Genomic DNA, 13,905 nt, shown 5'->3' on the forward strand with positions numbered 1-13,905 from the left:
TAAAGAGTAGGCTATATCTGTTTCTGCAATTTCAGTTACCCAGGTAAGATATTCATCTTTTTAGGTGCAGTTTTTAATATAATAGTTTATCATAACATTTTTTAAACTTTTTTGTTATAATTTTTGATTTTCAAATTCGATTGCTATTGTTTTGTAATCGTATTTTATTCGCCTAGTAGTAATTAAATATTTATATTAACTTTCACGTATTTAGAATCTTTGCTTAATTTTAGTGTTGTGTAGTACACTGTACATGTTATTGCCCGCTTTTAATGTTACACAGGTCACATCTTTTTTTTATTCCGACCGTCCCACTGGCTAATAATAGTAATAAGTGATCGCAATTTATTGTAATTGTCCATTTATTAATGTTTGAAATAGGATGGTTATCAAGTTAATATCTTCCGTTTTATGTTCTGAATGAGAAAACACTCCGTAGTAAATGCCTTATAATTAGTACTCTCCTCAGTGTTGCCTTTGTACAAAAATTATACCACAATCATAATAATAAAAATATAAAATAATCTTCGTTATGTAACTTAAGTTTGGTATGTGTATCACTTGAAATAGGTTACACATACACATCACGATGATATACTTGAAATGTCTCATGGAAAATTGAAGTCCACATTAAATAATTACCTCGATTTATATTTGTTTATCCTCCATTCAACAGTTGAACCGATTTTAATCGTACTAAAAGGATTTTATTTAAACCTTCATGACATCTTAAATTAAAAGTATTTACTTGGGTACCAGTTTCCTTTTTTTGGTAAATTAAAACACTTTTTCAGTGTTTATTTCTCAGGATGCATGTAACGAACACCACCCCCCCCCCCCCCGCACCGTGTACGCATCCACTCACACGCTCACAATTACCATGAAATAAAAGAAATTTTGAATAAAGTGCTTTTTGTAGTTAGGAATATTTTTCTACATTTTGAGTGAGTGGATTTTTTCTCTTTTTTATGGATTTAATCTCTAAGGATGCGTTTTAATAAAAATCTTTAAAGGAAAAAATGAAAGAGGATGAAATAAATTTATTTTCTTTGTTATGTGTGTGTGCGTGAGAGAGAGAGAGAGAGAGTGATTGAACTGTTCAAATACAGTGTAGAAAATTATTCTTCTGAAAGGATTATATTATAATAATCTGGAACAACTTTTCTAAGAAATAATTTTTACAATTTCTCTTTCGGACTTAGTCCCACTTTTCACAAAACAGATATTTTTTACGTTTTATTCTGACATTTTCAACGGTGTAGCGATTACGGGTCGATCTATTTAAACCTTGCGAAAAATAATATATAATTTAAACAAATTAATAATGCAATTGAAAACCGAAATAAATAAAAATAAACGTAAACGATATCTGTAATGTTCATATATTTATTTATTCACGTTAAATACAGGAATAAATATGTTTAAATACACACTTTATAGTTGGTGATAAAATTATGTAACATATATGAATAAAATGCATTAAAAGTACAATACAGTTTTTTTGTATTGTATGTAAATATACCTTCTTTTTTTATTTTTTTTAAATTGTTCGCTTTATTACAGATAATATTATACGTTGCCTAAATGTGATGCCGTGCATTAACCCTAGCGGTTTCTTTCCACCGTAATAAATAAAACAAATGTAAAATATTAATGTATGTGAAATATTGTTGTTAGTCTATGTATAAACATTTTGCTCAACTTACAACAAAAGTTGGCAATCTGTAAACTTGTGTATTGCTAATTGTTTACAATTTTTCAGGTAAAAATACATTTTTATATATTGTTTCTTGTAATTTCGTAGCCAAAACATAGCGATTTTTATGTTAGGTATAAGACCTTTCATTATGTTATGTTTTGTATGAAAATATGTTTAAAGTGAAAAAGATCGTAATCGTTTAAATATTAATATTTAAACGATTACCATCGCTGTACAAGTTTTACAAATGGATGTCGTTTCTCGTAACTTGTTTTATTTTTTTTATAGATATGCTGATCATTCTTTATTTACTTCTAGTTCATTAACAAAAGCGGATTCTATATTATTATTTTATGACAGGTTTAATATAATAAAAATGATTTAATTTAATTTATAGGAATACAAAATAACATGTGCGTTGTATTAACGGTTAATGATATGCGTAGAAAATATTGAGAACTGAATTCCTAATATTGTTTTTTTAACATAATACACAGTAGTTTCATATATTACTTTAAATGCGTAAAATTAGTATTAAATCATAAATAATGATCGACTGTTAAATATTTATTTTTTAATTAATAAACTTCAACTGGAATACGTAAGTAATTATATAATTTGCTCAACTTAAACTTTACGAAGAATCAAAATTAGCATATTAGGATACAAAGCAGGATTCCCGAGTTATATTAAGAAAATCATTGTCAGTTCCCAGTTACCTTTTTTCTTTTTCCTGTTTAGCCTCCGGTAATTACCGTTCAAATAATATTTCAGAGGATGAATGAGGATGGTATGTACGAGTGTAAATAAAATGTAGTTTTGTGCTGTCTCAGTTCGACCATTCCTGAGATGTATGGTTAATTGAAACCCGACCACCAAAGAACACCGGCATCCACGATCTAGTTTTCAAATCCGTCTAAAAATAATTGACCTTACTACGACTTGAACGTTGGAACTCTCGACTTCCTAATCGGTTAATTTGGGAAGACACGTTCACCACTAGACCAACCCGGTGGGTTAATTCCCACGAAAAGATAATATTAGGTGATAATTTTATCTTTTCGTCCGGTTTGCATTTTGTAAATAAATGTTTACATTTTCTTAAAGATGATTTTAAATTCTAATTTTATACCTCGTTATTTTTAATATTCAGATTTATAATATTAAGCATTTATAAAGGTTTGGAATAAATGTTATTATTTCATATATAAGTATGAAATGCCGAACAAAACTTGTTTTAAACGCTTTATTTGTTTCACTGTACGTGGCAGTATAAGTAATAGTAGTAATAATAATATTCTGTCAGTTGAACTTTAATCCTTTAATCCATAAAGAAGCGGAATAAATGTCTAATAGTTTTCTTTAATGGGTTGTAGAGCGGTTATTATAAAATTACTTTAATTTTGAATAAAATGACTTACATATATAATTGTTTTTTTTTTGTTTTTTTTTATTCCGGTAAGTTATCGAGTTTAAGTGTAGTGTAGAATAATTATCTAAACTATAAGGACCAGAAGTTTTTATGAATAATTAATTAAATTCTCTTTTATCTAAGCTTATTAAAATTTGATGACAGACTATTAAATAAAGATTTATTTAATTTAAATCGTATGTATTATTAGGTTTTATAACCGTTTGCATCCTACATGAAGTGATTCACAAGTCGCTTACAAAAACCGATATAGCTATCCCTAAGAATAACAACATCCCATGTCGAGCTTACAAGAAGGGCTAGTGTGAACCGATTTCCCGTTTTCAATGAACCAAATATACGGATGCGAATCAACGTACCAAGTCCACCAAAAGGGTGGTGTATTTAGTCTTATAAGTTATACATTTTTCTTTTTCCTGTTTAGCCTCCGGCAACTACCGTTTAGATAATTCTTCAGAGGATGAATGAGGATGATATGTATGAGTGTAAATGAAGTGTAGTCTTGTATATTCTCAGTTCGACCATTCCTGAGATGTGTGGTTAATTGAAAACCCAACCACCAAAGAACACCGGTATCCACGATCTAGTATTCAGATCGTGGATATAAGTTATACCTGAACGTAAATAGCCGTTCACCATAGTGACAGCGGTATAGTGAATACCGCTGCTTTCACAGAAATCAAATCTGGCTTGTGCTTCTTTTATCTTCCGTGCTTTACATGAGTCACAGCCATACGAAAGACTGAAACAAATAGTATAAAGCTACAGATTTAAATTAAAAAAAATAAACGAGTTACGTGAAATACTGAATTCATGGACTCGTTGTTTAATATTAATTGCAAAATAATAGGCTAAAACAAAAGGTAATGAAATCTGATAGTATTATATTGAGGAATTTTTATAGCAAAATAGGGGAACATAATATATCAAAACATGTAAAATATTATTAATTACGTAATAAATTTTTAATAATAGAAAACTAAAAAAAATCTAGCTAAAACAAACGGAGTTTTAACATACAAAAGTAATCGGTAATCTGCTAGTACTAAATATAGATCTAGGATTTAAAAAAAAATTGTTTATAATGTAGCGCTTTATAAAACTGATTGTGTAGTTAAACACGGATTATGGAGAAATACAAAAGAAAAGAAGCTTTAAGGTCGTGGGCAAGATCGTTACCTCTATTTCTTAAAACCCTAAGGTTCCATTTCATCTGGAACATCTCGGGGAATAGCGCACTGGAAAAGAGAAAGATGAAAAGTGAAGGGTAAAATGGCAACGACCAAAGCTAGGTTTATTATTTTTAATTTAGTATTACATCTTTACATATTACAGATCACTATTACGAGAATTGTTGGATGAGGAATAATTATATGTGGAAAATGCAGATTCTTGCTGGGAATTTAGCTGGAGATCAGTTGATATAGAAACCAGTAAGCTAACCACTATATACCAACTGGCCACTCCATTTTATTAAAGATAATCGTGTAGATAACCGAAGTTAAGAACACTGAAAGTAGTGCATATTATTGGGATTTTTTTTTAGTGGAAAATTACGGTAAGAGTCATTGTTATACAAACATTAATAACAAAATATAGTGGCTTTAAGACTGGAACTATATTGTTATTTTGATATTTCCCTGTCGTAGAGCGCTACACTCAATAAAAAAGTATTAAAGAATTTTTGTTGTTGTTTAACCTCCGGGACCACTGTTAGGTAGGTATTGCCTCAGAGGATGAGATGAATGATTTGTACCGTGTTTGAAAATGCCATGACTGACCGAAATTCGAATCCGGGACCTCCGGATGAAAGGCTGAGATGCTACCACTCGCGCTACAGAGGCCGGCAATTAATTTCTTAATTGTATCTGATGAAAGTGATTGATTTTCTGATTGAGGCTCTCCTGGGGTGTATGAGCCACCATTTTAATTATATTCATCTATATTAATTCATTATCGTAATTTATTGTACTTTTTTATTATCATGTAATTTACGCTGTTTTACAACTTCGTTATATATATTTTTTTTCTATTTCAATATGAAGATAATATGAACATTTCCTATGGAAGTATGTGTAACTGAAACAATCTAGTTTCCGATAATAATTGTCAACAATATAGCGACAAACTTCCACAACTAGTCAGTCAGATGCCACTGTAAATATGATGCAATAAAAATCAGGCCGACTAAGTTGACTTCACCGAATCGTTCCGTGCTATTTTTAATTTCATTGGATTGTTGATGTTTACACTATGTAACATAGACCGAACGCGAGAGAGTCATCGACAAAGGTTGCAGTAATTTAGAAAAATCGTATCAGAAACTACTAGCTACTAGAGATAATCAAACGAGTATTTTTTTTAAAAGGTTCACCTACTCAGAAAGTTTTTTTTACATCCTTAGAATTTTTCAATATGAGCCCCGTTGGTCACTCTGCAAACATCCAGCTGATAATCGACTTCTGCTTTGGTCCGCTGGATCATCGCATGCGTAACTGTGGCAATAGCATCATGATCCGTTGTCTTAAATGTTGTACATCCCTAATTTTTTCACTGCGAACAATGTTTTTAACCTATTCCCATAGACAAACGTCTATGGGTGGCTAATCTGGGCTTCTCGGAGGCCAAACTACAGGACCGGTCCTACCAATCCAACGATTTGTGAATCTTTCATTGAGAGCGCGTTGTACGCCTAGGATAAAGTGTGGGGGCGCATCATCTTGTTGAATCATTATAGTAACGTTATTTTTTTGTTCAATTTGCGGGAAAAGGTACAGTTGTACTATGTCTAATTAAACATTCCCTGTGGTAGAAGGCTCATGAAGAAAGAATGGGACAATTACACGGTCTAACATCAGACCGCACCACACGTTTATTTTTGGGGAATCTCTGACATACTCTAATTTCGTCGGATTCCTGATATTCCATATCTTAATTACGCCGGTTAACACAACCACTGATATGGAAAGTCGCTTCATCCGTAAACATAACACGTTTTAAAAATGATTCGTCGTCGTCAATGTTACTAAGCATTTTACTTGCAAATTCAACACATTTAGGTCGATCCGTAGGTTTAATTTGAAGCTGAATTTTGTAAGCGTGAAGCCGTAAACAATTGTGCAACACATATTGAATATTTGTCTTTGGAATTACTAATTGTAAAATTTACCTAGAAATTGATTTTTTAGGCCTTCTTAAACAACCTTGGGGTATACGCTCAACTATTTCGTCACGGCCTGCTTCGTTGGGCCGTCCGACGGGCTTTTTCGCTTTCACTTTGGCAAATTCCTTAAACTGCTCGTACCATCATCTAATATTATTTGCATGAGGGGATCATTGCCATAAACACGTCGAAAAGTTCGTTGAACAGTTATGATTGATTTATACAGAGTGATTCAAAGAAACGGGAAATTAAAAAAATTAATTAACGTTAATGAAAAATTTGTTTTAGAAAATGAATTTTATTTCATGTAATTGTACAAATGTTGCCATTTTAGGATACATACATTTTAGTTTTTTTTTTTAAAGATGACATCTTGCAGGTGACCTCCTCTTCTACGTAAACACTCACGAAGTCTCGTTAAATTGTTCATGGTTTGACGTAACATCTCAACTGGAATTTCCGCAATTGCTTCTCGGATCTTTGCCTTCAGTTCTTCCGTTGTAGCAGGTCTACTGTGGAACACTTTGCTTTTAAGGTGACCCCACAAAAAGTAATCGCAAGCTGAGAGATCAGGCGATCTGGGAGGCCATCTAATGTCACCATTTCGTGAAATGACACGTTGTCCAAACAATCGGCGTACAGCTGCCATCGATATTCGTGCAGTATGAGACATTGCTCCGTCTTGTTGAAACCAGGCTGTGTTAAGAATCGGTGCAAATCTCTTTTGTTGTTCCACAACAAAGGTTTCAAGCACGGCTACGTAACTAGCCGACGTCACTGTAATCGCAAGACCGTTGTCATCCTCAAAAAAACAAGGGCCTATAACACCGTAAGATGACATAGCACACCACACGGTCACTTTCTGGCTGTGCAACGGACGCTGGTGTAGCTGCGTAGGATTTTCTTGTGCCCAGTATCTGAAATTTTGCTTGTTAACAAATCCACTGAGGTGGAAATGCGCTTCGTCTGACATCCACAGTTCGTGAACAAACTCTTCGTTATCGTTAATATCGTTATCGTTATTATTAAGATCGTTATCTTCTAAAGCATTACATTACAGAATTGTGCTCGCACAACTGCATCGTTCGGTTTCAGTTCCTGGACGATCTGCAACTTGTACGGATGGAATTGCAAGTCATTCACTAACATTCTTCGAACACTTGAACTATGCAATTGTAAAGATGCTGAGAGACGACGGATTGACCGTGCGGACTTCGTGTGACAGCATCTTGTAAAGCTTGAACATTCTGTGGTGTACGGACGGTTCGCTCACGGCCTGGAGGTTTCTTTTTCATTGCCGAACCAGTTTCCTCAAAATTAGATATCCATATAATTGCATGTGCTGATGGAACACGGTCGTGCCGTCCCAGATTAAAATGACGGCGAAATTCTCTACGCGCTCCCTCCACACTGTCATTGTTTTTGTAAAACGCTTTCATAGCAAATGCACGTTGCGCACCACTCCAAGGATCCATGACAAGTAAATGGCAGATTAGGTTAGAGAGGCTGGCGCCACTTATCAAGTGGTACCAATCGCCCACGGCTACCAACACAACTTTCAAAATTTCCCGTTTCTTTGAATCACTCTGTATTACGCACCACAACAAAACGCACTGTAATTTCTGCTGAACTGTCGCCATTGGACTGACTGACAGGGGCGCAGAGGCGTTGTGCCGTAGTGCGTAAATGGTATTTAACCTTTGCGTATTTTGTCTTCCATCGACTTACTTAAATTATCCCTACATTACTGCAGTGTGTTCAACTTAAGAGAGGCTTGATCACCGAGTAGTTTTTTAAATGCATATACTTGTTTATACCAATATAACTGTACATATTGTTGTAAGATAAAATAATGTGGAAGATGTAGATACGACAGAAGCTGAGGTGGGGAGGACTGTTTATGCCTGCACATCTGAGTATTGCCAATCTGTGTCGAGCATTGCCTTTTGAACAAAGTTACGTAATCTTGTGTTGTTGTATGTTAAAATGAAGTTAACTGTTGAAGAAGGTATATCCGTGATGGAAACTTATTTAGAGATGAAATCTCATGTTGTGTGTCGTCGAAAGTTCAGGGAGAAATTTTAAAAGGAAGCACCAGTGAAAAAGTGTTGTTATTCAAAGATTACGTAGTTAGAACATTTCGTGAAACGGGTTCGGTGTCAGACCAAAAACGTGCCGACACTGGTCAATTTTAACTAGGGAGATCGTACAGGAGCAATATGAAAAGCGCCAATCGCAAGATCTTATAAATCTTTGTAGAGACTAAGCTGGGAAAAGAACATTTCACTAGGTTCAGTCCAACTACAGTGAGAAAAATGCTGCAATATTATCCGTATCGAGTGCAGGTTTTCGTGAGCTAACTAGCGCTGATTATGCTAAAAACTTCACTACTGTCAATCGTTCAAGAACTTCATTAGAGACAACATTGACATTTTAGACCTAGTATTTTTCACAGATGAAGCGTGATTTATCTTGGTGGTTATGTTAATAGTCAGAACTGCCGTACCTGGGGTACTGGAACCGCTTATTTTCTTTGAATCTCCCCGTACAAGCACAAAAAATAGGTTAATGGTGTGCGGTTTCAAGGTGACGAATAATAGGACCTTATTTTTTTTAAAAACTATTGATGTTGCCATGTATCAAAAATTATCCAACAGTTCATAGCCTTACTAAAAGGGGATGAGAGTGACTACTGGTTGCAACAGCACAGCGCCACTTCCCATATAGCTCACTCCATTACGGAGATGCTACAGGATTTTTTTCAGTGGAAGAATCATTTCTAAAAGACTGTGACCACCGAGATCCTCTGATCTGACTAGTTCGGACTTTTTTCTGTGAGGTTACTTTATAGGAGCAATTCATACATCCTGCAGGAATTGAAGATAAACATTACCAATGCCATTCAGGAAATAGGCAGGGTTCAGCTAACAACAGTAGCCAGGAACATTGCCAAATTTGTTGACAAGTGCATAGAAGTAGATGGATATCATTTTCAACACCTTCTGCAAATTATTATGTTAGTAAACTATTATTTATATACGAATCTAAGGGATTGGGGCTCTTTTAAATTTAACACCTATTGTGTTAAAATATAATACATAACCATGTGCTGTTTATTATGAAATGATCGTTATTTTGATATACAGTGTTTATCTCGATTATTATTACAATAAATGATTAATGAGTTATGCATATTATAAATATTAAAAGAAAATTTAGCTAGAAAAGAGTGAAAAGAAATGGAAAGAGTGGATGAAAGAGATGAAGTTTTAAAATAAGGAAGGATGAGCGTGGAATCGAGATTGAACGAAAAGGGTAGTGGGAGACGCAATGTGACGCAATGCGGTGCAGTGGGACCTCCCCAGTCACCATACAAAATAGAAGGATATGAGGATTTTCGTCTGGTAGGAAAATTACAGATTGTAATCAGTACATCTAGTGCTTTTCAATTTTCTTATATTTTACTAGTTATAGAATAAAACACCGCTGCTTGTTGAGTTTTTCTATTTTCCTTGCAGCTGCCGATGCCAGCCTTATTTATTTATTTTTGTTTTAATACGATAGATATACCTTTTGATTCTGCATCTTATAGAAATAGTATTTCGAAAAAAATAAACAGAATATTCTTATTTCATCTATGTATATATCACCGTTCTGAGAGTTAAAAAACTCTTAGATTTTTAAAATAAAATTATGATTTCTGTTCATCAGTATCACACGCCTAATTTTTCATAATGTTTTTGATATTACAGCATGTATGTCAATTCCATTACCGTAATGGTTGTAGGAGGTCTGATAAGTGTCAGTCAGTCCTGAAAATCTCATATCCAATCCTAAGAACAACGAAATCCCATGTCAGGTTTACTAAGGAAAGCGAGGAAGTAAAATGATTTCCTATTATCTTTTTCACTCAACCGAATATACTGTTGTATGATACGACGGCTATTGAAATGTAGGTACAGTCAGCATTACTAGTGACAGATTTTTAATAAACATCATTACTCTCTGAGAAATCAACTCTGATTAGTGCCTCCTGTATTTGCGTTGTTTTGTATGCGTCATAGTCATAGGGAAGTCAAATAGTGTAAATCAACAGATTATTGTACATATTTCTATAGAAAACAATGCATTATTCACATTGTCTTTATTCTTACACCACTTTGTGGAATAATAATTGCCAAATTATTGTTTTTTGCATGTGCTGGACAAATATACGAGGGTGTCAATTATTTACATCATTTTTCAACATAATCCCCTTGCATTTCAACTCACTTGGTCCATCGTTACACAAGCTTCCTGATACCCTCATAAAAGAAGGTTTTCGGTTGAGCTGCGAGCGAGGAGGAATGCACCGCTTTATTCACTGTTTCGTCCGAGGTAAATCGACGGGCCCTTCCTTAATGCCTCTCTGAGTGGACCAAACAAGTGGTAGTAAGAAGGGACAAGATCGGGACTATACGGAGGATGAGCCAGTACTTCAAAGTTAAGTTTCTGGAGCGTTTCAGCAGTGTGGGCAGCAGTATGTGGAAGGGCATTGTCGTGCAACAACACAACGCCTTTCGACAGCAGTCCTCGACGTTTGCTTCGAATTGCAGGCTTTAGCTTGGCAGTAATCATCTCACTGTAACGCGCCCAATTTATTGTCATGGCCTTTCCTCATAATGTTCCAGTACAGGGCCTTGTGAGTCCCAAAAAACCGTAAGCATCAGTTTTCCTGCGGACGGTTGGGTCTTGAACTTTTTTTTGCAGGACGAATTTGGATGTTTCGTCACCAGTGATGATCCTGTCTAAGAAGATGTCCCGTTCGTTACCATAGCGATCCAAATGTTTTTGGTAGATATCCAAGCACGTTTGTTTATGCGACTGTGTGAGTTTTTTGGGACTTATCTTGCACAGACTTAATGAAACCCAAGTTTTTTGTGGATGATTTCGTAGGCAGAACCGTGACTGATTTGCAGACGATGTACCACTTCAGCGATAGTTACTCGTCTGTCAAGAAAATCATGTTACGTGCACGCTCAATGTTTTCCTCATTTGTGGCAGTAAACGGGTCGTCCAGCTCCTTCGACATACGTAAGATTTGTGCGACCATTTTTGAATTTTTCAATCCATTCGTAGACACTCCGTTGCAGCAACACACTGTTCTCGTACTGTACCGAAATTCGATGAATTTCAGCCCCTGATACACCTTCCGGATCACCGAAACGTTGCTCTTCTTTGGTGCAAACAGAAAACGGAGCAGCCATGGTTAACGGCAGGGCAGCAATAATGGAACTAACCTAGCAGCATCAAACCTGCGTGACATAACAACAATTAAACCACGCATGCATCAAATATGCAACACGACATACTACCAACATAAACAAAAATATAACTAAATTGCGGATAATAATTGACTTATCCTCGTATAAGCAAAATCCAAATTAATATTTTATTAATAAATAGGTCTAAAGAATAATAATAATTTGGTCTGGGAAATTTTTAATGTAGGAGTGGGTTGTTCAATCCATTCAAGAAATTTGCTTGATATTTTGCGTAAAAATAGAGAAAGAAATCTACTAGTAATATATACAGGTATCTTTGATCTGCTTTCTCAATTTGCGTTGAGGATGATGAATAGCATGCACTTTAAAAGAAATTTATTTCTGAATACCAGATTTTTAACTGGTTTCTTTATAACATCCATCACCTATTAAATAGGTGACGCTTCTTCATTGTTTACGAATTGAAAGAATGCTTATCTTTACGACTAAAAAGACGTAACGGATAAATGTTAGTATTTATTTATTTTTATTTTTTGGAAAAGTCAGTGTTTGGAGTATTAATTATTATTGTTTTTTATTCCATTTATTAGCAAAAAAAGTCAATTTATTTGTTAGATCTAATCCAATTTGCACAGATGTTTCTAAAGATAATATTTACATAAATGTTATATTCGATTATCCATAATAAATAAATAATAACAACAATAAGTAATAAAATAAATAATTTCATTGAAGTTACCGTTAATTCAGCTAATATTTACTATTACTGATCAGTGTATTTATTATTAAACTAATAATATTTTATTTAATTATTATTGACACAATTGTTGTTACTTATCTACCATATAAATCACTCTGTGATTTATCATACATGTGTAAAATTTAATTGATATAATTAATCTACCAATAATATTTCTAACACATTATTAATTGAACACATTCTTAGTTGATTAAAAAAGATATTTCAGTTTATGTTACTGATAATATTTTAACTTAATGATTTATGCGAACGTATTATTTTCATTATTAGTTAAAAATTTACATTTTTCAAATTAAAAGACATGATTGACAGTTGTTTTCTGTTATTCACCGATTATTACGAGTAATTCACCGGTCCTTACTGTCAAGATGGAAATTAAGTAATTGTAAGATAAAATAATTTGTTTTTTTTTTGTCTCCAGTCATTTGACTGGTTTGATGCAGCTCTCCAAGAGCTTATTACAATGACGTTTTAAAACGTTTTTTTATATTGTACCTGGAATAAAAATGTAACATCACAGAGTTAGCAACATGTGTAACATACACCATGAAGAGAAAAATGATACCGTGGTCAGAGAGAAAGAGTGGGGAAACAGAAAAAGAGTGAGTTAGAGAGAAAGAATGAGAGGGAGGTGTATTCATGTATAAAATTAAATTGTTGAAGTATCACATAATAATAAGAAAGTAAATTACTACTACTGGTACAGAATTGCTTCGAGCATATTGTGACAAAAACTGCAAGTTAATTTTTTTTTTTTTGAGGATGAGGTGTTCTCGGTATTATTAAATTATTTTAATCTTCAAACTTATTGCTATTATTATAATATTAATATATTATAATGTATTAAAGTTACACGTCCTCTTCATAGAAAAAAAAAACATAATCCGTGTTGTTAAACTTGCCTAAGGGATCAATTTAAAATCCACCGCATCTCTTAACTCCAGTAAAATTTTTGATTTTACTTCATCTTTTTAACGCATGACAATACATCCTACCCTATATAAGTATTTATTGAAGTTAAACGGCTATTGGGATATTAATTATTAAATTTTCGAACTTTCACTTTTGTAGCCGTGAAAAATTAATTGGATGTAAATAAGAAAAAAGGTAGTACTCTTCTTCTTTTTGTGGGAAAGTCCTCCCGTACTTTTATTGGTTTCAGATTAATTTTTTTTTTCTTTTGCTTATAAATTACTTTAAAATATAATCTTCCCTTACATATTGCATTCTACAGCAGATTTCTGTAATAAGGGAAAAATAAATATTCAAAAACGTTTTATTTGCTAATGTATGTAAACAAGGCTATATTTGTTGGAGTAGCATGCCTGGTATTTTCAGTTAAATGAGATTTTTTTTAACGATAAATTTTTTTCATATCATTCCTTCTTGGTTAAAGAAATTAAAAATATTTTGAGCTCTGTTATTTCGAAATAATTATGAAAGAGGTAGTTAAAGTATGGAGTATAATAAATAGAATCCGAATTGACGGTTATTTCTCTCGGTCCTTGTGGGTTTTTTTAACTAATAAGAAATCCTTACCTAAAGAACTTAGGATACAGCAAAAGTACATGTACAATTTCATTTCTG

The 13,905-nt window shown here is 33.6% G+C and overlaps 1 protein-coding gene across 1 annotated transcript in view; it reads left to right on the forward strand.

Annotated features, from left to right (window-relative positions):
* LOC142320257 (uncharacterized) overlaps window positions 1–13,905 on the forward strand; it is a 482,609-nt gene that overhangs the window by 338,311 nt on the left and 130,393 nt on the right. The gene's annotated exons all lie outside the window — the stretch shown is intronic.

This window comes from Lycorma delicatula, chromosome 2, assembly GCF_047948215.1.
Source record: "Lycorma delicatula isolate Av1 chromosome 2, ASM4794821v1, whole genome shotgun sequence".
In the NCBI taxonomy this organism is placed as follows: Eukaryota; Metazoa; Arthropoda; class Insecta; order Hemiptera; family Fulgoridae; genus Lycorma; species Lycorma delicatula.